At 39.3% G+C, this 24,679-nt stretch overlaps 2 non-coding genes across 2 annotated transcripts; both read left to right on the forward strand.

The window, feature by feature from the left end:
- The first annotated feature begins 10,150 nt into the window (after positions 1-10,150).
- On the forward strand, positions 10,151-10,258 carry LOC130938284 (small nucleolar RNA R71). Its single transcript, XR_009069456.1, has one exon. It is a non-coding gene; the product is annotated as a small nucleolar RNA R71 (small nucleolar RNA).
- Positions 10,259-18,793: 8,535 nt separating this feature from the next.
- On the forward strand, positions 18,794-18,901 carry LOC130938285 (small nucleolar RNA R71). The gene has a single exon (XR_009069457.1). It is a non-coding gene; the product is annotated as a small nucleolar RNA R71 (small nucleolar RNA).
- The last annotated feature ends 5,778 nt before the right edge of the window (positions 18,902-24,679 follow it).

Below are 24,679 nucleotides of genomic sequence, written 5' to 3' on the forward strand. Positions count from 1 at the left end.
TTACAAAAGACTCCCAAGCAATGAGGAGTGGGACCTTGCTAAAGAAATTTGTGATAAATTAAAATTGTTTTATGATGTGACAATTATTTTCTGGTACTCAAGTTCCAATAGCCAACATTTATTTTAACAAAGTATGTGATATAAATGTTGCCTTGAAAAGATGGTCTGCTTCCCCAAATTCACTGATTAGTAATATGCCATATAGTATGAGGATAAAATTTGATAAGTATTGGAAAGAAATTTATGGTATGATGGTTGTTGCTGTCATTCTAGAATCTAGGTATAAGCTTGCTAGGCTTGAGTATAAATTCTCAATGTTATAACAAAATCAAGATGAATGCTCAAGTAAGATTGAGAGGATAAAATAGATATGCTATAAGTTGCTTTATTAGTACCAACAGAATCCGTCTAATTCAAGTAATACATTTGAGGATTCTACAATACAAGAGCTAAAGATGAATGCAGAGCAAGATGATGATGCTATTTACCAGTTGCATATTAGACAAAAGAAGATGGAAAAGGGTTCATTTGTGAACACTCAATTTGATCATTACATAGAGAAAGATGTTCATTCTTTGAGTGCCGACTTTGATATTTTAGCTTCGTGAAAAGTGAATGGGGCTAGATTTCCAACACTTTAAAAAATTACGAGAGATATATTTTCTATCCTTGTGCCTACTGTTGCTTCTGAGTCTTTTTTTATCACAAGTGATCGAGTAATTACTCCTCAATGTGGTAGTCTTCATGAAGATATTGTGGAAGCTCTTATGTGTAATCAAAACTGGTTGTGGGCAGCATATCGTCAAAGAGGTTATTTATGATTTAACTTTTCTATTTGTTTATGGTAATGTTAAATTTATATATAGATTGATTAATAAATAAATTCATTATCTTTGATTTTTAGGTGAAAAACCTGATTATCAAACTACAAATGATGATGATGATGATGATGATGATGATGATGATGTAAGCAGAGCTTCAGCAGCAATCAGAGAAATCTTCATCCTTTCAACTAAGTCTAGACCGAGCTTCTTGCCCAGGACCAGGTTGACCGCATCCGTTATAATGAACCTGTCAAAGACAACGTTAATGAAGCTAGAGAGAAAAGCTCCCCCAATAAGTGCACCAGCCATGATATGATCTTAGCAACAGCAAAGTGAATGGCTTTTTAGACAAAGATTTTATGGAGTTGCAAGCTGGCTTTGATCTAATAATTCTTCTATGAAAATTAATTAATTATATAAAAGTGGCTAAATAAACAAGGAACATCTTGTTGTAGCACATGTATGTATGAAAATATCATGGCAATATATATTATGTTACGAGGTTATTAATAACAACAATAATGGTATTAACATATAAAAACTATAGGAACATGTAGCTGCACATGAATGATGGTAACAATATAAGGTTAAAAAATGTTGTGCCAATAGACAATGCTTTTACATCTTCACGTGGTACCTGTCTTTCATGTTATGCTGGGTTTGTTTTGAATCGTCAATTCTTTTGTTTTCAATTATCAGAGAGATGCAATAAAATTACAACTTGAGGAACGTTTCAACAGTTGCCAAACCAAGGTAATAAACTAATATGGTTTTCTATTTTTTAATTGGATCACTATGCTTCAAATTCAAAGCTATTTATCTATTTATTATTACTACTATTACCTATTTATCCATTTATAATATATTAGAAAAAAATTAACAATTCTGAAACCATCTTTAGATATTTGACATTTCTCTATTTTGTCACAAAAATTTTTTTTCTTAGATGGCATAACCTTCTATCTTTGTATTATGTTATAAGATTTTTATTACATTTTTATCCTCTTATAACTTTCTATCTTTACGTTATGTCATAGAATTCTTTTTCAATCTCATGTTGTCTAAATATTTATTTCTCTTTAAATTACTCTATGTATTCAATCTTAATGTTATTTCTTTTTAATAGGTTTGAGTTATAAAATGCATTTCATTCAACTATTCCTTCTCATTCATCTTTGAAAATTTGAAATTTAGCGTTACCTTTTCATATTCTTACTCTGAGTAAAGACCCAATTCGGCCATTATCCATTTTCTTGAAGGACAAGGCGCCCTTTGTCTAATAAAAAGGAATACTTCGGCCCTCAACATTTTCATTTTAAGACAATATGACCATTCTGTAAAAAAAATCGTTAAATAGTAACAAAAATTAGTTTTGTGGGGGAGGGGGTTTTATTAGTAATTTGTGGCGGTTTTAAACTCTCACAAAGTACTAATAAGTTTATTTATGAAAAAGTCTTTCACCGATGATGGTTAAGTGGAAAAAGACAATTGCTGAAAATGATGTCGTAGGAAAAAAAAGTAATTGTAGTACTAAGACCTTTTAAAGGAAAAAAATAGCATCGAACAAGAAAATAAATAAGATAACATTAATATTGAGGTGATTATGACAATAGAGGAGACAACGCTGGTGATAAAGTATGGTTACACAATAGAAAAAGTAGAGGTAGAAGTGATAATGATGAGGACAAAATTATTTTAGGTTTAATTACTCTGTTGGTCCCTATAGTTTTGCAAAATTTTCAATTAGGTCCCTATACTTTTTTTCCTTTTAATTGGATCCATGCACTAATTTTTTTTCAATTAGATCCCTCTTGGTAGTAATTGGCTTAATTGTATAGGGACCTAACTAAAAAAAATTGGTGCTGGGACTCAAATAAAAGGAAAAAAAAGTGTAGGAACTCAGTTAAAAAAAAAATTAGTGCAAGGACTCAATTAAAAGGAAAAAAAGTATAGGGACCTAATTAAAAATTTCGCGAAGCTATAGGGACCAACAGAGTAATTAAACCCTTATTCTATAAAAGTGATATTTATAATATTTTTGTTGCCTTGCATGCCTACTGGTGCACGAAATTGTGATCATCAATGGCGCCATCAACATGGTACGCTTATTGCAATCTCAACTCTTTATCACAACTTCGCACAACTAACCAGCAAGTGTAATGGGTCGTCCAAGTAATAAACCTTACGCGAGTAAGGGTCGATCCCACAGAGATTGTTGGTATGAAGCAAGCTATGGTCACCTTGTAAATCTCAGTCAGGCAGACTCAAATGGGTATAGATGATGAATAAAACATAAAGATAAAGATAGAGATACTTATGCAATTCATTGGTGTGAACTTCAGATAAGCGAATGGAGATGCTTTGTCCCTTCCGTCTCTCTGCTTTCCTACTGTCTTCATCCAATCCTTCTTACTCATTTCCATGGCAAGCTGTATGCAAGGGTTTCACCGTTGTCAGTGGCTACCTCCCATCCTCTCAGTGGAAATGTTCAACGCACCCCGTCACAGCACGGCTATCCAGCTGTCGGTTCTCGATCATGTCGGAATAGAATCCAGTGATTCTTTTGCGTCTGTCACTAACGCCCCACAATCGCGAGTTTGAAGCTCGTCACAGTCATTCAATCATTGAATCCTACTCAGAATACCACAGACAAGGTTTAGACCTTCCAAATTCTCTTGAATGCCGCCATCAGTTCTAGCTTATACCACGAAGACTCTGATCTCACGGAATGGATGGCTCGGTTGTCAGGCGAGCGCTCGTTTGTCAGGCGAGCAACAACCATGCGTCGTGTATCAGGAATCCAAGAGATATCCACCCAATCTAAGGTAGAACGGAGGTGGTTGTCAGTCACACGTTCATAGGTGAGAATGATGATGAGTGTCACGGATCATCACATTCATCAAGTTGAAGAACAAGTGATATCTTGGAACAAGAACAAGCTGAATTGAATAGAAGAACAATAGTAATTGCATTAATACTCGAGGTACAGTGGTGCGCGAAATTGTGAACAATACTTTTTCACAACTCAAATAATCCCCGGTAATGGCTCCAAGAACTTGGCGGCTCAATACCATGGCATTACACAACTTCGCACAACTAACCAGCAAGTGCACTGGGTCGTCCAAGTAATAAACCTTACGTGAGTAAGGGTCGATCCCACGGAGATTGTTAGTATTGAAGCAAGCTATGGTCATCTTGTAAATCTTAGTCAGGCAAACTCAGATGTATATGGTGATGAACGAAAATAACATAGAAGATAAAGATAGTGATACTTATGTATATCATTGGTGTAAGAGCTTCAGACAAGTGTATGAAGCTGCCTTCCCTTCCGTCTCTCTGCTTTCCTATTGCCTTCATCCAATCCTTCTTACTCCTTTCCATAGCAAGCTTGTGTAAGGTTTCACTGTTGTCAGCAGCTACCTCCCATCCGCGCAGTGAAAGCTAATGCACACACTCTGTCACAGTGCTGCCAATCACCGGTTTGGTTCCCTCCTCTACCGGAATAGAATAACTCTTTTGCGTCTGTCACGAACGCCCAGTAGGTTACAGGTTTGAAGCACGTCACAGTCATTCAGTCATTGAATCCTACTCAGAATACCACAGACAAGGTTAGACCTTCCGGATTCTCTTGAATGCTGCCATCAGTTCTTGCCTATACCACGAAGACTCTGATCTCACGGAATGGCTGGCTCGTTTGTCAGGCGAGCACTCGGTTGTCAGGCGATCAACCATGCATCGTGCAATCAGGAATCCAAGAGATATTCACTAAGCCTCAGATGCTTGTAGAACAAGAATGGTTGTCAGTCACCTTGTTCATGGGTGAGAATGGTGATGGGCGTCAATCATCACCTTCATCATGTTGAAGAACAAGTGATATCTTGGTAAAAGAACAAGCGGAATTTGAATGGAAGAACAATAGTAATTGCATTAATACTCGAGGTACAGCAGAGCTCCACACCTTAATCTATGGTGTGTAGAAACTCCACCGTTGAAAATACATAAGCATAAGGTCTAGGCATGGCCGAATGGCCAGCCTCCCAATGATCTAAGAACTAAAATGTTCAAAGATGATCTAGAGATCTAAAAGTGATCAAAAGATTTCTATACAATAGTAAAAGGTCCTACTTATAAGAAACTAGTAGCCTAAGGTGTACAGAAATAAGTAAATGACATAAAAATCCACTTCCGGGCCCACTTGGTGTGTGCTTGGGCTGAGCAATGAAGAAATTTCGTGTAGAGACTCTTCTTGGAGTTAAACGCCAGCTTTGGTGCCAGTTTGGGCGTTTAACTCCCATTTAGGTGCCAGTTCCGGCGTTTAACGCTGGAATTTCTTGAGGTGACTTTGAACGCCGGTTTGGGCCATCAAATCTTGGGCAAAGTATGGACTATTATATATTTCTGGAAAGCCCAGGATGTCTACTTTCCAACGCCGTTGAGAGCGCGCCAATTGGGCTTCTGTAGCTCCAGAAAATCCGCTTCGAGTGCAGGGAGGTCAGAATCCAACAGCATCTGCAGTCCTTTTGAGTCTCTGGATCAGATTTTTGCTCAGGTCCCTCAATTTCAGCCAGAAAATACCTGAAATCACAGAAAAATACACAAACTCATAGTAAAGTCCAGAAAAGTGAATTTTAATTAAAAACTAATAAAAATATACTAAAAACTAACTATATCATATCAAAAACATACTAAAAACAATGCCAAAAAGTATACAAATTACCCGCTCATCACAACACCAAACTTAAATTGTTGCTTGTCCCCAAGCAACTGAAAATCAAATAATGATAAAAAAAAGAAGAGAATATGCAATGAACTCCAAAAACATCTGTGAAGATTAGTATTAATTAGATGAGCGGGGCTTTTATCTTTTTGTCTCTGAATAGTTTTGGCATCTCACTCTATCCCTTGTAGTTCAGAATGATTGGCTTCTTTAGGAACTCAGAATCCGGATAGTGTTATTGATTCTCCTAGTTAAGTATGATGATTCTTGAACACAGCTACTTATTGAGTCTTGGCTGTGGCCCAAAGCACTCTGTCTTCCAGTATTACCACCGGATACATATATGCCACAGACACATAATTGGGTGAACCTTTTCAGATTGTGACTCAGCTTTGCTAAAGTCCCCAATTAGAGGTGCCCAGGGTTCTTAAGCACACTCTTATTTGCCTTGGATCACAACTTTATTTCTTTTCTTTTTTCTTTCTCTCTTTTTTTTCGATTTTTTTTTTGCTTGCTTTCTTCTCTTTTTTTTTTTGTATTCACTGCTTTTTCTTGCTTCAAGAATCATTTTATTGATTTTTCAGATCCTTAGTAACATGTCTCCTTTTTCATCATTCTTTCAAGAGCCAACATTCATGAACCACAAATTCAAAAGACATATGCACTGTTTAAGCATACATTCAGAGAACAAAAATATTGCCACCACATCAAAATAATTAAACTGTTATAAAATTCAAAATTCATGCAATTCTTTCTTTTATCAATTAGGCACGTTTTTGTTGAAGAAAGGTGATGGATTCATAGGACATTCATAACTTTAAGGCATAGACACTAAGACACTAATGATCATAAGACACAAACATAGATAAACATAAGCATTAAAATTCGAAAAAACAGAAGAACAATAACAAGGAAATCAAAGAACGGGTCCACCTTAGTGATGGCGGCTCTTTCTTGCTCTTGAAGATCCTATGGAGTGCTTGAGCTCCTCAATGTCTCTTCCTTGTCTTTGTTGCTCCTCCCTCATGATTCTTTGATCTTCTCTAATTTCATGAAGGATGATGGAGTGTTCTTGATGCTCCACCCTTAGTTGTCCCATGTTGGAACTTAGTTCTCCTAGGGAGGTGTTTAGTTGCTCCCAATAGTTTTGTGGAGGAAAGTTCATTCCTTGAGGAATCTCAGGGATCTCATGATGAGTGAGGTCTCTTGTGTACTCCATCCTTTTCTTGGTGATGGGCTTGTCCTCATCAATGGGAATGTCTCCCTCTATGTCAACTCCAACTGAATAACAGAGGTGACAAATGAGATGAGGAAAGGCTAACCTTGCCAAGGTGGAGGTCTTGTCTGCCACCTTATAGAGTTCTTGGGCTATAACCTCATGAACCTCTATTTCTTCTCCAATCATGATACTATGGATCATGATGGCCCGGTCTATGGTAGCTTCGGACCGGTTGCTAGTGGGGATGATTGAGCGTTGTATGAACTCTAACCATCCTCTAGCCACTGGCTTGAGGTCATGCCTTCTCAATTGGACCGGCTTTCCTCTTGAATCTTGCTTCCATTGTGCGCCCTCTTCACATATGACTGTGAGGACTTGGTCCAACCTTTGATCAAAGTTGACCCTTCTAGTGTAAGGATGCTCATCTCCTTGCATCATAGGCAAGTTGAACGCCACCCTCACACTCTCCGGACTAAAATCCAAGTATTTCCCCCGAACCATAGTGAGATAATTCTTTGGATTCGGGTTCACACTTTGGTCATGGTTCTTTGTGATCCATGCATTGGCATAGAACTCTTGAACCATCAAGATTCCGACATGTTGAATGGGGTTGGTAAGTACTTCCCAACCTCTTCTTCGGATCTCATGGCGGATCTCCGGATATTCACCCTTTTTGAGTGAAAAGGGGACTTCGGGGATCACCTTCTTCAAGGCCACAACTTCATAGAAGTGGTCTTGATGCACCTTTGAGAGGAATCTATCCATCTCCCATGACTCGGAGGTGGAAGCCTTTGCCTTCCCTTTCCTCTTTCTAGAGGTTTCTCCGGCCTTTGGTGCCATAATGGTTATGAAAAAGCAATGCTTTTACCACACCAAACTTAAAATGTTTGCTCGTCCTCGAGCAAAAGAAGAAAGAAGAGAGGAGAAGAAGAAGAAATGAGGAAGAGGGAGATGGAAGTGTGTTCGGCCAAGAAGGGTAAGAAAGGGTGTTTAGGTTGTGTGAAAATGAAGAGTTGAAGAAGGGTATTTATAGGAGAGAGGGGGTAAAGGTTCGGCCATGAGGGATGGGTTTGGAAGGGAAAGTGGTTTGAATTTGAAGGGTGAGGTTGGTGGGGTTTTATGAAGGATGGATGTGAGTGGTGAAGAGAAAGATGGGATTTGATAGTTGAGGGGTTTTTGGGGAAGAGGTATTGAGGTGATTGGTGAATGGGGGAAGAAGAGAGAGAGTGATGGTAGGGTCCTGTGGGGTCCACAGATCCTGTAGTGTCAAGGAAAAGTCATCCCTGCACCAAAAGTTGCTCAAAATCACGTTTTGAGCCATTTCTGGCGTTAAACGCCGGACTGGTGCCCATTCCTGGCGTTTAACGCCAGGTTCTTGCCCTTTACTGGCGTTTAACGCCAGTCTGGTGCCCCTTTCTGGCGTTAAACGCCCAGAATGGTGCCAGACTGGGCGTTAAACGCCCAACAGCAAGGCTTACTGGCGTTTGAACGCCAGCAGCTTCTTCCTCCAGGGTGTGCTGTTTTTCTTCCTGTTTTTCATTCTGTTTTTGCTTTTTTTCATTATTTTTGTGACTTCTTATGATCATCAACCTACAAAAAAGATAAAATAACAAAAGAAAATAATTAATTATAAAACATTGGGTTGCCTCCCAACAAGCGCTTCTTTAATGTCATTAGCTTGACAGAGGACTCCCATGGAGCCTCAGAAACACTCAGAACCTTGTTGAAACCTCCCAACACCAAACTTAGAGTTTGAATGTGGGGTTTCAACACCAAACTTAGAGTTTGGTTGTGGCCTCCCAACACCAAACTTAGAGTTTGACTGTGGGGGCTCTGCTTGGCTCTGTTTTGAGAGAAGCTCTTCATGCTTCCTCTCCATGATGACAGAGGGATATCCTTGGGCCTTAAACACCAAGGATTTTTCATTCACTTGAATGATCAACTCTCCTCTATCAACATCAATCACAGCCTTTGCTGTGGCTAGGAAGGGTCTGCCAAGGATGATGGATTCATCCATGCACTTCCCAGTCTCTAGGACTATGAAGTCAGTAGGAATGTAATGGTCTTCAATCTTCACCAAAACATTCTCTACAAGTCCATGAGCTTGTTTTCTTGAATTGTCTGCCATCTCTAATGAGATTCTTGCAGCTTGCACCTCAAAGATCCCTAATTTCTCCATTACAGAGAGGGGCATGAGGTTTACACTTGACCCTAGGTCACACAAGGCCTTCTTGAAGGTCATGGTACCTATAGTACAAGGTATAGAAAACTTCCCAGGATCCTGCCTCTTTTGGGGCAGTTTATGCCTAGACAAGTCATCCAGTTCCTTGGTGAGCAAGGGAGGTTCATCTTCCCAAGTCTCATTTCCAAATAACTTGTCATTTAGCTTCATGATTGCTCCAAGGTATTTAGCAACTTGCTCTTCTGTGACATACTCATCCTCTTCAGAGGAAGTATACTCATCAGAGCTCATGAATGGCAGAAGTAAGTCCAATGGAATCTCTATGGTCTCAATTTGAGCCTCAGATTCCCATTGTTCCTTATTGAGGAACTCAGAGGAGAGTGGTGCACGCCCACTGAGGTCTTTCTCAGTGGCGTCTTCTTCCTCTCTTTCCTCTCCATATTCGGCCATGTTAATGGCCTTGCACTCTCCTTTCGGATTTTCTTCTGTATTACTTGGGAGAGTACTAGGAGGGAGTTCAGTAACTTTCTTGCTCAGCTGACCCACTTGTCCTTCCAAATTTCTGATGGAGGACCTTGTTTCATTCATGAAACTTTGAGTGGTCTTTATTAGATCAGAGACCATTGTTGCTAAGTCAGAAGTGCTCTGCTTAGAACTCTCTGTCTGTTGCTGAGAAGATGATGGAAAAGGCTTGTTGTTACCAGGCCTGTTTCTTCCACCATTATTGTTATTGAAACCTTGTTGAGGTCTCTCTTGATTCTTCCATGAGAAATTTGGGTGATTTCTCCATGAAGAATTGTAGGTGTTTCCATAGGGTTCTCCTAGGTAATTCACCTCTTCCATTGAAGGGTTCTCAGGATCATAAGCTTCTTCCTCAGATGAAGCATCCTTAGTACTGTTTGGTGCATTTTGCATTCCAGACAGACTTGAGAGATCAAATTGACTTGTTGAGTCAATATCTTGTTCTGAGCCAATATGGCATTCAGAGTGTCAATCTCAAGAACTCCTTTCTTCTGATTAGTCCCATTGTTCACAGGATTCCTTTCAGAAGTGTACATGAATTGGTTATTTGCAACCATTTCAATCAGTTCCTGAGCTTCTGCAGGCGTCTTCTTCAGATGAAGAGATCCTCCTGCAGAGCTATCCAAGGACATCTTGGATAGTTCAGAGAGACCATCATAGAAAATACCTATGATGCTCCATTCAGAAAGCATGTCTGAAGGACATCTTCTGATTAATTGTTTGTATCTTTCCCAAGCTTCATAGAGGGATTCTCCATCCTTCTGTCTGAAGGTTTGGACTTCCACTCTAAGCTTACTCCATCTTTGTGGTGGAAAGAACTTTGCCAAGAAGGCATTGACTAGCTTTTCCCAAGAGTCCAGGCTTTCCTTAGGTTGAGAATCCAACCATATTCTAGCTCTGTCTCTTACAGCAAAAGGGAATAGCATCAGTCTATAGACCTCAGGGTTAACCCCATTAGTCTTGACTGTGTCACAGATTTGCAAGAATTCAGCTAAAAACTGATGAGGATCTTCCATTGGAAGTCCATGGAACTTGCAATTCTGTTGCATTAGAGAAACTAATTGAGGCTTTAGCTCAAAGTTGTTTGCTCCAATGGCAGGGATAGAGATGCTTCTCCCATAGAAATCAGGAGTAGGTGCAGTAAAGTCACCCAGCACCTTCCTTGCATTGTTGGCATTGTTGTTGTTTTCGGCTGCCATGTCTTCTTCCTTGAAGAATTCGGTCAAGTCCTCTAAAGAGAGTTGTGCTTTGGCCTCTCTTAGCTTTCGCTTCAAGGTTCTCTCAGGTTCAGGGTCAGCTTCAACAAGAATGCCTTTGTCTCTGCTTCTGCTCATAAGAAAGAGAAGAGAAAAAGAGAATGTGGAATCCTCTATGTCACAGTATAGAGATCCCTTGAAATGTCAGAGGAAAAGAGAAATAGAAAGAAGAAGGAGAAGAAGAATTCGAACTTTACTTAGATAAGGTTCGAATTGTGCATTTAGAAGGAGTGGTACTCCATAAATAGAAGGATGTGGAAAGGAGGGAAGAGAATTTTCGAAAATTCAATCAAAAGATTTTGAAAACATTTTGAAAATTTGATTGGGAATTTTCGAAAATTCAAGGTGAGAAAGAAATCAAGTGATTTTTGAAAAAGAATTTGAAATTAGAAATTAAAAAGATTTGATTGAAAACTATTTTGAAAAAGATGTGGTTAAAAAGATTTAATTGAAAAGTTATGGTTGAAAAAGATGTGATTGAGAAGATATGATTTGAAAACAATTTTAAAAGATATGGTTTAAAAACAATTTTAAAAGATATGATTTGAAAACAATTTGAAAAGATATGAATTGAAAATAATTTGAAAAGATTTGATTTAAAAATTAATGACTTGCCTAACAAGAAAAGATATGATTCAAACATAAAACCTTTCTCAACAGAAAAGGCAACAATTTTTGAGATGTTCAATCAAATCATTAATTGTTAGTAAGTATCTTTTAAAAAGGAAAGAAATTGATTTTGAAAACATTTGATTGAAAAGAATTGATTTGAAAAAGATTTGATTTTGAAAAACTAAGAAAAAATTGATTTGAAAACAAAATCTTCCCCTTAGCACCATCCTGGCGTTAAACGCCCAGAATGGTATACATTCTGGCGTTTAACGCCCAAAATGCACCCTTTTTGGGCGTTAAACGCCCAACCAGGTACCCTGGCTGGCGTTTAAACGCCAGTCTGCCTTCTTCACTGGGCATTTTTGAATGCTCAGCTTTTTCTGTGTAATTCCTCTGCAGTATGTTCTGAATCTTCAATTCTTTGTATCATTGACTTGAAAAGACACAAATTAAAAATATTTTTAGATTTTTTAATAATCAAAATGCAAAATGAATCAATTAACAATGCATGCAAGACACCAAACTTAGCAGTTTGTATACTACTGACACTAACAATATGAAAATGCATATGAGACACACAAAATACTTCAAGTCAATAGAATTCAAAGATCAAAACAAAGAAATATATGCATGGATTCGAAAATTATAACAAAAGCATGCATTTGACACCAAACTTAGGATGAGACACTAAACTTATGCAAGAAACATCAATATTTTGGTCTTTTTGGTTTTGTAAATTTTTTTGTGTTTTTCGAAAATTAAGAAGGAAAAGGTATCAAAATTCTTAATGAGAATTCCAGGAATCAGTGCAATGCTAGTCTAAGACTCCGGTCCAGGAATTAGACATGGCTTCACAGCCAGCCAAGCTTTCAAAGAAAGCTTCGGTCCAAAACACTAGACATGACCAAAGGTCAGCCAAATCTTAGCAGATCACTGCTCCAAGAGCAAAATTGATGAGAATCAACAAGCTCTTGTGGTGATAAGTTGAAACCTCGGTCCAATCAGATTAGACATGGCTTCTCAGCCAGCCAGATTTCAACAAATCATCATGAAACTCTAGAATTCATCTTCAAGAATTTCGAAAAAAAAATTAATACCTAATCTAAGCAACAAGATGAACCGTCAGTTGTCCAGCCTAAACAATCCCGGGCAATAACACCAAAAACTTGATGTTGTTGCCGGATCTTGGCACTGATGTTACCAAAAGCTTGCTCAAAACTTGAACAATCCCCGGCAACGGCGCCAAAAACTTGGTGCGCGAAATTGTGAACAATACTTTTTCACAACTCAAATAATCCCCGGTAATGGCTCCAAGAACTTGGCGGCTCAATACCATGGCATTACACAACTTCGCACAACTAACCAGCAAGTGCACTGGGTCGTCCAAGTAATAAACCTTACGTGAGTAAGGGTCGATCCCACGGAGATTGTTAGCATTGAAGCAAGCTATGGTCATCTTGTAAATCTTAGTCAGGCAAACTCAGATGTATATGGTGATGAACGAAAATAACATAAAAGATAAAGATAGTGATACTTATGTATATCATTGGTGTAAGAGCTTCAGACAAGTGTATGAAGATGCCTTCCCTTCCGTCTCTCTGCTTTCCTATTGCCTTCATCCAATCCTTCTTACTCCTTTCCATGGCAAGCTCGTGTAAGGTTTCACTGTTGTCAGCAGCTACCTCCCATCCGCGCAGTGAAAGCTAATGCACACACTCTGTCACAGTGCTGCCAATCACCGGTTTGGTTCCCTCCTCTACCGGAATAGAATAACTCTTTTGCGTCTGTCACGAACGCCCAGTAGGTTACAGGTTTGAAGCATGTCACAGTCATTCAGTCATTGAATCCTACTCAGAATACCACAGACAAGGTTAGACCTTCCGGATTCTCTTGAATGCTGCCATCAGTTCTTGCCTATACCACGAAGACTCTGATCTCACGGAATGGCTGGCTCGTTTGTCAGGCGAGCACTCGGTTGTCAGGCGATCAACCATGCATCGTGCAATCAGGAATCCAAGAGATATTCACTAAGCCTCAGATGCTTGTAGAACAAGAATGGTTGTCAGTCACCTTGTTCATGGGTGAGAATGGTGATGGGCGTCAATCATCACCTTCATCATGTTGAAGAACAAGTGATATCTTGGTAAAAGAACAAGCGGAATTTGAATGGAAGAACAATAGTAATTGCATTAATACTCGAGGTACAGCAGAGCTCCACACCTTAATCTATGGTGTGTAGAAACTCCACCGTTGAAAATACATAAGCATAAGGTCTAGGCATGGCCGAATGGCCAGCCTCCCAATGATCTAAGAACTAAAATGTTCAAAGATGATCTAGAGATCTAAAAGTGATCAAAAGATTTCTATACAATAGTAAAAGGTCCTACTTATAAGAAACTAGTAGCCTAAGGTGTACAGAAATAAGTAAATGACATAAAAATCCACTTCCGGGCCCACTTGGTGTGTGCTTGGGCTGAGCAATGAAGAAATTTCGTGTAGAGACTCTTCTTGGAGTTAAACGCCAGCTTTGGTGCCAGTTTGGGCGTTTAACTCCCATTTAGGTGCCAGTTCCGGCGTTTAACGCTGGAATTTCTTGAGGTGACTTTGAACGCCGGTTTGGGCCATCAAATCTTGGGCAAAGTATGGACTATTATATATTTCTGGAAAGCCCAGGATGTCTACTTTCCAACGCCGTTGAGAGCGCGCCAATTGGGCTTCTGTAGCTCCAGAAAATCCGCTTCGAGTGCAGGGAGGTCAGAATCCAACAGCATCTGCAGTCCTTTTGAGTCTCTGGATCAGATTTTTGCTCAGGTCCCTCAATTTCAGCCAGAAAATACCTGAAATCACAGAAAAATACACAAACTCATAGTAAAGTCCAGAAAAGTGAATTTTAATTAAAAACTAATAAAAATATACTAAAAACTAACTATATCATATCAAAAACATACTAAAAACAATGCCAAAAAGTATACAAATTACCCGCTCATCACAACACCAAACTTAAATTGTTGCTTGTCCCCAAGCAACTGAAAATCAAATAATGATAAAAAAAAGAAGAGAATATGCAATGAACTCCAAAAACATCTGTGAAGATTAGTATTAATTAGATGAGCGGGGCTTTTATCTTTTTGTCTCTGAATAGTTTTGGCATCTCACTCTATCCCTTGTAGTTCAGAATGATTGGCTTCTTTAGGAACTCAGAATCGGATAGTGTTATGATTCTCCTAGTTAAGTATGATGATTCTTGAACACAGCTACTTATTGAGTCTTGGCTGTGGCCCAAAGCACTCTGTCTTCCAGTATTACCACCGGATACATATATGCCACAGACACATAATTGGGTGAACCTTTTCAGATTGTGACTCAGCTTTGCTAAAGTCCCCAATTAGAGGTGCCCAGGGTTCTTAAGCACACTCTTATTTGCCTTGGATCACAACTTTATTTCTTTTCTTTTTTCTTTCTCTCTTTTTTTTCGATTTTTTTTTTGCTTGCTTTCTTCTCTTTTTTTTTTTGTATTCACTGCTTTTTCTTGCTTCAAGAATCATTTTATTGATTTTTCAGATCCTTAGTAACATGTCTCCTTTTTCATCATTCTTTCAAGAGCCAACATTCATGAACCACAAATTCAAAAGACATATGCACTGTTTAAGCATACATTCAGAGAACAAAAATATTGCCACCACATCAAAATAATTAAACTGTTATAAAATTCAAAATTCATGCAATTCTTTCTTTTATCAATTAGGCACGTTTTTGTTGAAGAAAGGTGATGGATTCATAGGACATTCATAACTTTAAGGCATAGACACTAAGACACTAATGATCATAAGACACAAACATAGATAAACATAAGCATTAAAATTCGAAAAAACAGAAGAACAATAACAAGGAAATCAAAGAACGGGTCCACCTTAGTGATGGCGGCTCTTTCTTGCTCTTGAAGATCCTATGGAGTGCTTGAGCTCCTCAATGTCTCTTCCTTGTCTTTGTTGCTCCTCCCTCATGATTCTTTGATCTTCTCTAATTTCATGAAGGATGATGGAGTGTTCTTGATGCTCCACCCTTAGTTGTCCCATGTTGGAACTTAGTTCTCCTAGGGAGGTGTTTAGTTGCTCCCAATAGTTTTGTGGAGGAAAGTTCATTCCTTGAGGAATCTCAGGGATCTCATGATGAGTGAGGTCTCTTGTGTACTCCATCCTTTTCTTGGTGATGGGCTTGTCCTCATCAATGGGAATGTCTCCCTCTATGTCAACTCCAACTGAATAACAGAGGTGACAAATGAGATGAGGAAAGGCTAACCTTGCCAAGGTGGAGGTCTTGTCTGCCACCTTATAGAGTTCTTGGGCTATAACCTCATGAACCTCTATTTCTTCTCCAATCATGATACTATGGATCATGATGGCCCGGTCTATGGTAGCTTCGGACCGGTTGCTAGTGGGGATGATTGAGCGTTGTATGAACTCTAACCATCCTCTAGCCACTGGCTTGAGGTCATGCCTTCTCAATTGGACCGGCTTTCCTCTTGAATCTTGCTTCCATTGTGCGCCCTCTTCACATATGACTGTGAGGACTTGGTCCAACCTTTGATCAAAGTTGACCCTTCTAGTGTAAGGATGCTCATCTCCTTGCATCATAGGCAAGTTGAACGCCACCCTCACACTCTCCGGACTAAAATCCAAGTATTTCCCCCGAACCATAGTGAGATAATTCTTTGGATTCGGGTTCACACTTTGGTCATGGTTCTTTGTGATCCATGCATTGGCATAGAACTCTTGAACCATCAAGATTCCGACATGTTGAATGGGGTTGGTAAGTACTTCCCAACCTCTTCTTCGGATCTCATGGCGGATCTCCGGATATTCACCCTTTTTGAGTGAAAAGGGGACTTCGGGGATCACCTTCTTCAAGGCCACAACTTCATAGAAGTGGTCTTGATGCACCTTTGAGAGGAATCTATCCATCTCCCATGACTCGGAGGTGGAAGCCTTTGCCTTCCCTTTCCTCTTTCTAGAGGTTTCTCCGGCCTTTGGTGCCATAATGGTTATGAAAAAGCAATGCTTTTACCACACCAAACTTAAAATGTTTGCTCGTCCTCGAGCAAAAGAAGAAAGAAGAGAGTAGAAGAAGAAGAAATGAGGAAGAGGGAGATGGAAGTGTGTTCGGCCAAGAAGGGTAAGATTGGTGGGGTTTTATGAAGGATGGATGTGAGTGGTGAAGAGAAAGATGGGATTTGATAGTTGAGGGGTTTTTGGGGAAGAGGTATTGAGGTGATTGGTGAATGGGGGAAGAAGAGAGAGAGTGATGGTAGGGTCCTGTGGGGTCCACAGATCCTGTAGTGTCAAGGAAAAGTCATCCCTGCACCAAAAGTTGCTCAAAATCACGTTTTGAGCCATTTCTGGCGTTAAACGCCGGACTGGTGCCCATTCCTGGCGTTTAACGCCAGGTTCTTGCCCTTTACTGGCGTTTAACGCCAGTCTGGTGCCCCTTTCTGGCGTTAAACGCCCAGAATGGTGCCAGACTGGGCGTTAAACGCCCAACAGCAAGGCTTACTGGCGTTTGAACGCCAGCAGCTTCTTCCTCCAGGGTGTGCTGTTTTTCTTCCTGTTTTTCATTCTGTTTTTGCTTTTTTTCATTATTTTTGTGACTTCTTATGATCATCAACCTACAAAAAAGATAAAATAACAAAAGAAAATAATTAATTATAAAACATTGGGTTGCCTCCCAACAAGCGCTTCTTTAATGTCATTAGCTTGACAGAGGACTCCCATGGAGCCTCAGAAACACTCAGAACCTTGTTGAAACCTCCCAACACCAAACTTAGAGTTTGAATGTGGGGTTTCAACACCAAACTTAGAGTTTGGTTGTGGCCTCCCAACACCAAACTTAGAGTTTGACTGTGGGGGCTCTGCTTGGCTCTGTTTTGAGAGAAGCTCTTCATGCTTCCTCTCCATGATGACAGAGGGATATCCTTGGGCCTTAAACACCAAGGATTTTTCATTCACTTGAATGATCAACTCTCCTCTATCAACATCAATCACAGCCTTTGCTGTGGCTAGGAAGGGTCTGCCAAGGATGATGGATTCATCCATGCACTTCCCAGTCTCTAGGACTATGAAGTCAGTAGGAATGTAATGGTCTTCAATCTTCACCAAAACATTCTCTACAAGTCCATGAGCTTGTTTTCTTGAATTGTCTGCCATCTCTAATGAGATTCTTGCAGCTTGCACCTCAAAGATCCCTAATTTCTCCATTACAGAGAGGGGCATGAGGTTTACACTTGACCCTAGGTCACACAAGGCCTTCTTGAAGGTCATGGTACCTATAGTACAAGGTATAGAAAACTTCCCAGGATCCTGCCTCTTTTGGGGCAGTTTATGCCTAGACAAGTCATCCAGTTCCTTGGTGAGCAAGGGAGGTTCATCTTCCCAAGTCTCATTTCCAAATAACTTGTCATTTAGCTTCATGATTGCTCCAAGGTATTTAGCAACTTGCTCTTCTGTGACATACTCATCCTCTTCAGAGGAAGTATACTCATCAGAGCTCATGAATGGCAGAAGTAAGTCCAATGGAATCTCTATGGTCTCAATTTGAGCCTCAGATTCCCATTGTTCCTTATTGAGGAACTCAGAGGAGAGTGGTGCACGCCCACTGAGGTCTTTCTCAGTGGCGTCTTCTTCCTCTCTTCCTTTCCATATTCGGCCATGTTAATGGCCTTGCACTCTCCTTTCGGATTTTCTTCTGTATTACTTGGGAGAGTACTAGGAGGGAGTTCAGTAACTTTCTTGCTCAGCTGACCCACTTGTCCTTCCAAATTTCTGATGGAGGACCTTGTTTCATTCATGAAACTTGAGTGGTCTTTATTAGATCAGAGACCATTGTTGCTAAGTCAGAAGTGCTCTGCTTAGAACTCTCTGTCTGTTGCTGAGAAGATGATGGAAAAGGCTTGTTGTTACCAGGCCTGTTTCTTCCACCATTATTGTTATTGAAACCTTGTTGAGGTCTCTCTTGATTCTTCCATGAGAAATTTGGGTGATTTCTCCATGAAGAATTGTAGGTGTTTCCATAGGGTTCTCCTAGGTAATTCACCTCTTCCATTGAAGGGTTCTCAGGATCATAAGCTTCTTCCTCAGATGAAGCATCCTTAGTACTGTTTGGTGCATTTTGCATTCCAGACAGACTTTGAGAGATCAAATTGACTTGTTGAGTCAATATCTTGTTCTGAGCCAATATGGCATTCAGAGTGTCAATCTCAAGAACTCCTTTCTTCTGATTAGTCCCATTGTTCACAGGATTCCTTTCAGAAGTGTACATGAATTGGTTATTTGCAACCATTTCAATCAGTTCCTGAGCTTCTGCAGGCATCTTCTTCAGATGAAGAGATCCTCCTGCAGAGCTATCCAAGGACATCTTGGATAGTTCAGAGAGACCATCATAAAAAATACCTATGATGCTCCATTCAGAAAGCATGTCTGAAGGACATCTTCTGATTAATTGTTTGTATCTTTCCCAAGCTTCATAGAGGGATTCTCCATCCTTCTGTCTGAAGGTTTGGACTTCCACTCTAAGCTTACTCCATCTTTGTGGTGGAAAGAACTTTGCCAAGAAGGCATTGACTAGCTTTTCCCAAGAGTCAAGGCTTTCCTTAGGTTGAGAATCCAACCATATTCTAGCTCTGTCTCTTACAGCAAAAGGGAATAGCATCAGTCTATAGACCTCAGGGTTAACCCCATTAGTCTTGACTGTGTCACAGATTTGCAAGAATTCAGCTAAAAACTGATGAGGATCTTCCATTGTAAGTCCATGGAACTTGCAATTCTGTTGCATTAGAGAAACTAATTGAGGCTTTAGCTCAAAGTTGTTTGCTCCAATGGCAGGGATAGAGATGCTTCTCCCATAGAAATCAGGAGTAGGTGCAGTAAAGTCACCCAGCACCTTCCTTGCATTGTTGGCATTGTTGTTGTTTTCGGCTGCCATGTCTTCTTCCTTGAAGAATTCGGTCAAGTCCTCTAAAGAGAGTTGTGCTTTGGCCTCTCTTAGCTTTCGCTTCAAGGTTCTCTCAGGTTCAGGGTCAGCTTCAACAAGAATGCCTTTGTCTCTGCTTCTGCTCATAAGAAAGAGAAGAGAAAAAGAGAATGTGGAATCCTCTATGTCACAGTATAGAGATCCCTTGAAATGTCAGAGGAAAAGAGAAATAGAAAGAAGAAGGAGAAGAAGAATTCGAACTTTACTTAGATAAGGTTCGAATTGTGCATTTAGAAGGAGTGGTACTCCATAAATAGAAGGATGTGGAAAGGAGGGAAGAGAATTTTCGAAAATTCAATCAAAAGATTTTGAAAACATTTTGAAAATTTGATTGGGAATTTTCGAAAATTCAAGGTGAGAAAGAAATCAAGTGATTTTTGAAAAAGAATTTGAAATTAGAAATTAAAAGATTTGATTGAAAACTATTTTGAAAAAGATGTGGTTAAAAAGATTTAATTGAAAAGTTATGGTTGAAAAAGATGTGATTGAGAAGATATGATTTGAAAACAATTTTAAAAGATATGGTTTAAAAACAATTTTAAAAGATATGATTTGAAAACAATTTGAAAAGATATGAATTGAAAATAATTTGAAAAGATTTGATTTAAAAATTAATGACTTGCCTAACAAGAAAAGATATGATTCAAACATAAAACCTTTCTCAACAGAAAAGGCAACAATTTTTGAGATGTTCAATCAAATCATTAATTGTTAGTAAGTATCTTTTAAAAAGGAAAGAAATTGATTTTGAAAACATTTGATTGAAAAGAATTGATTTGAAAAAGATTTGATTTTGAAAAACTAAGAAAAAATTGATTTGAAAACAAAATCTTCCCCTTAGCACCATCCTGGCGTTAAACGCCCAGAATGGTATACATTCTGGCGTTTAACGCCCAAAATGCACCCTTTTTGGGCGTTAAACGCCCAACCAGGTACCCTGGCTGGCGTTTAAACGCCAGTCTGCCTTCTTCACTGGGCATTTTTGAATGCTCAGCTTTTTCTGTGTAATTCCTCTGCAGTATGTTCTGAATCTTCAATTCTTTGTATCATTGACTTGAAAAGACACAAATTAAAAATATTTTTAGATTTTTTTAATAATCAAAATGCAAAATGAATCAATTAACAATGCATGCAAGACACCAAACTTAGCAGTTTGTATACTACTGACACTAACAATATGAAAATGCATATGAGACACACAAAATACTTCAAGTCAATAGAATTCAAAGATCAAAACAAAGAAATATATGCATGGATTCGAAAATTATAACAAAAGCATGCATTTGACACCAAACTTAGGATGAGACACTAAACTTATGCAAGAAACATCAAATATTTTTGGTCTTTTTGGTTTTGTAAATTTTTTTGTGTTTTTCGAAAATTAAGAAGGAAAAGGTATCAAAATTCTTAATGAGAATTCCAGGAATCAGTGCAATGCTAGTCTAAGACTCCGGTCCAGGAATTAGACATGGCTTCACAGCCAGCCAAGCTTTCAAAGAAAGCTTCGGTCCAAAACACTAGACATGACCAAAGGTCAGCCAAATCTTAGCAGATCACTGCTCCAAGAGCAAAATTGATGAGAATCAACAAGCTCTTGTGGTGATAAGTTGAAACCTCGGTCCAATCAGATTAGACATGGCTTCTCAGCCAGCCAGATTTCAACAAATCATCATGAAACTCTAGAATTCATCTTCAAGAATTTCGAAAAAAAAATTAATACCTAATCTAAGCAACAAGATGAACCGTCAGTTGTCCAGCCTAAACAATCCGGGCAATAACACCAAAAACTTGATGTTGTTGCCGGATCTTGGCACTGATGTTACCAAAAGCTTGCTCAAAACTTGAACAATCCCCGGCAACGGCGCCAAAAACTTGGTGCGCGAAATTGTGAACAATACTTTTTCACAACTCAAATAATCCCCGGTAATGGCTCCAAGAACTTGGCGGCTCAATACCATGGCATTACACAACTTCGCACAACTAACCAGCAAGTGCACTGGGTCGTCCAAGTAATAAACCTTACGTGAGTAAGGGTCGATCCCACGGAGATTGTTAGCATTGAAGCAAGCTATGGTCATCTTGTAAATCTTAGTCAGGCAAACTCAGATGTATATGGTGATGAACGAAAATAACATAAAAGATAAAGATAGTGATACTTATGTATATCATTGGTGTAAGAGCTTCAGACAAGTGTATGAAGATGCCTTCCCTTCCGTCTCTCTGCTTTCCTATTGCCTTCATCCAATCCTTCTTACTCCTTTCCATGGCAAGCTCGTGTAAGGTTTCACTGTTGTCAGCAGCTACCTCCCATCCGCGCAGTGAAAGCTAATGCACACACTCTGTCACAGTGCTGCCAATCACCGGTTTGGTTCCCTCCTCTACCGAAATAGAATAACTCTTTTGCGTCTGTCACGAACGCCCAGTAGGTTACAGGTTTGAAGCATGTCACAGTCATTCAGTCATTGAATCCTACTCAGAATACCACAGACAAGGTTAGACCTTCCGGATTCTCTTGAATGCTGCCATCAGTTCTTGCCTATACCACGAAGACTCTGATCTCACGGAATGGCTGGCTCGTTTGTCAGGCGAGCACTCGGTTGTCAGGCGATCAACCATGCATCGTGCAATCAGGAATCCAAGAGATATTCACTAAGCCTCAGATGCTTGTAGAACAAGAATGGTTGTCAGTCACCTTGTTCATGGGTGAGAATGGTGATGGGCGTCAATCATCACCTTCATCATGTTGAAGAACAAGTGATATCTTGGTAAAAGAACAAGCGGAATTTGAATGGAAGAACAATAGTAATTGCATTAATACTCGAGGTACAGCAGAGCTCCACACCTTAATCTATGGTGTGTAGAAACTCCACCGTTGAAAATACATAAGCATAAGGTCTAGGCATGGCCGAATGGCCAGCCTCCCAATGATCTAAGAACTAAAATGTTCAAAGATGATCTAGAGATCTAAAAGTGATCAAAAGATTTCTATACAATAGTAAAGGTCCTACTTATAAGAAACTAGTAGCCTAAGGTGTACAGAAATAAGTAAATGACATAAAAATCCACTTCCGGGCCCACTTGGTGTGTGCTTGGGCTGAGCAATGAAGAAATTTCGTGTAGAGACTCTTCTTGGAGTTAAACGCCAGCTTTGGTGCCAGTTTGGGCGTTTAACTCCCATTTAGGTGCCAGTTCCGGCGTTTAACGCTGGAATTTCTTGAGGTGACTTTGAACGCCGGTTTGGGCCATCAAATCTTGGGCAAAGTATGGACTATTATATATTTCTGGAAAGCCCAGGATGTCTACTTTCCAACGCTGTTGAGAGCGCGCCAATTGGGCTTCTGTAGCTCCAGAAAATCCGCTTCGAGTGCAGGGAGGTCAGAATCCAACAGCATCTGCAGTCCTTTTGAGTCTCTGGATCAGATTTTTGCTCAGGTCCCTCAATTTCAGCCAGAAAATACCTGAAATCACAGAAAAACACACAAACTCATAGTAAAGTCCAGAAAAGTGAATTTTAATTAAAAACTAATAAAAATATACTAAAAACTAACTATATCATATCAAAAACATACTAAAAACAATGCCAAAAAGTATACAAATTACCCGCTCATCATACAGCAGAGCTCCACACCTTAATCTATGGTGTGTAGAAACTCCACCGTTGAAAATACATAAGAACAAGGTCTAGGCATGGCCGTGAGGCCAGCCTCCCAATGATCTAAGAACTAGATGTCCGAAGATGAAAATACAATAGTAAAAGGTCCTATTTATAGGGAACTAGTAGCTTAAGAATTACAAAGATGAGTAAATGACATAAAAATCCACTTCCGGGCCCACTTGGTGTGTGCTTGGGCTGAGCAATGAAGCATTTTCATGTAGAGACTCTTCTTGGAGTTAAACGCCAGCTTTTGTGCCAGTTTGGGCGTTTAACTCCCACTTTGGTGCCAGTTCCGGCGTTTAACGCTGGGAATTCTGAAGGTGACTTTGAACGCCAGTTTGGGCCATCAAATCTTGGGCAAAGTATGGACTATCATATATTGCTGGAAAGCCCAAGATGTCTACTTTTTAAAGCCGTTGAGAGCGCGCCAATTGGGCTTCTGTAGCTCCAGAAAATCCACTTCGAGTATAGGGAGGTCAGAATCCAACAGCATCTGCAGTCCTTTTCAGTCTCTGAATCAGATTTTTGCTCAGGTCCCTCAATTTCAGCCAGAAAATACCTGAAATCATAGAAAAATACACAAACTCATAGTAAAGTCCAGAAAAGTGAATTTTAACTAAAAACTAATAAAAATATACTAAAAACTAACTAAATCCTACTAAAAACATACTAAAAACAATGCCAAAAAGCGTACAAATTATCTGCTCATCACAACACCAAACTTAAATTGTTGCTTGTCCCCAAGCAACTGAAAATCAAACAAGATAAAAAGAAGAGAATATGCAATGAACTCCAAAAACATCTATGAAGATCAGTATTAATTAGATGAGCGGGGCTTTTAGCTTTTTGCCTCTGAACAGTTTTGGCATCTCACTTTATCCTTTGAAATTCAGAATGATTGGCTTCTTTAGGAACTCAGAATCCAGATAGTGTTATTGATTCTCCTAGTTAAGTTTGATGATTCTTGAACACAGCTACTTTATGAGTCTTGGCCGTGGCCCAAAGCACTCTGTCTTCCAGTATTACCACCGGATACATACATGCCACAGACACATAATTGGGTGAACCTTTTCAGATTGTGACTCAGCTTTGCTAGAGTCCCCAATTAGAGGTGTCCAGGGTTCTTAAGCACACTCTTTTTGCCTTGGATCACAACTTTATTTCTTTCTTTTTTCTTTCTTTTTCTCTTCCTCCCTTCTTTTTTTCATTTTTTTTTTGTATTCACTGCTTTTTCTTGCTTCAAGAATCATTTTTATGATTTTTCAGATCCTCAGTAACATGTCTCCTTTTTCATCATTCTTTCAAGAGCCAACAACTTTAACATTCATGAACCACAAATTCAAAAGACATATGCACTGTTTAAGCATACATTCAGAAAACAAAAGTGTTGCCACCACATCAAAATAATTAATCTGTTATAAAATCTGAAATTCATGCAATTCTTCTCTTTTTCAATTAAGAACATTTTTCTTAAGAAAGGTGATGGATTCATAGGACATTCATAACTTTAAGGCATAGACACTAAGACATTAATGATCATAAGACACAAACATAGATAAACATAAGCATGAAAATTCGAAAAACAGGAAAATAAAGAACAAGGAGATTAAAGAACGGCTCCACCTTAGTGATGGCGGCTTGTTCTTCCTCTTGAAGGTCTTATGGAGTGC

Source organism: Arachis stenosperma, chromosome 6, assembly GCF_014773155.1.
Source record: "Arachis stenosperma cultivar V10309 chromosome 6, arast.V10309.gnm1.PFL2, whole genome shotgun sequence".
In the NCBI taxonomy this organism is placed as follows: Eukaryota; Viridiplantae; Streptophyta; class Magnoliopsida; order Fabales; family Fabaceae; genus Arachis; species Arachis stenosperma.